The sequence below is a fragment of the Penaeus monodon genome, chromosome 24 (assembly GCF_015228065.2).
Source record: "Penaeus monodon isolate SGIC_2016 chromosome 24, NSTDA_Pmon_1, whole genome shotgun sequence".
NCBI lineage: Eukaryota > Metazoa > Arthropoda > Malacostraca > Decapoda > Penaeidae > Penaeus > Penaeus monodon.
This window is the reverse complement of record NC_051409.1, coordinates 26,513,239-26,513,502: the sequence shown is the minus strand read 5'-3', so window position 1 is coordinate 26,513,502 and position 264 is coordinate 26,513,239.

Below are 264 nucleotides of genomic sequence, written 5' to 3'. Positions count from 1 at the left end.
ATTTTCAACACTGTAGCCAATGCGGACGAGTATTTTTTTCTTTAAAAGCTTTTTTCAATGTGAAGTGGATTCCATAACTAATATTTCACTACGCACCCCCCCCCTTCCGTAAGTCAAAATAAACTTTAAATTTTTAGAGTAATATGAAAAGGGAGACAAATGTCATATATTTGCAAAGTTTTCCATGTATTTTAACAATTTGCCGAATATTTTGTTTCCATGCCCCTTCCTCACTCTCCCCGTTCAAAGAGCGACTATCCTGAC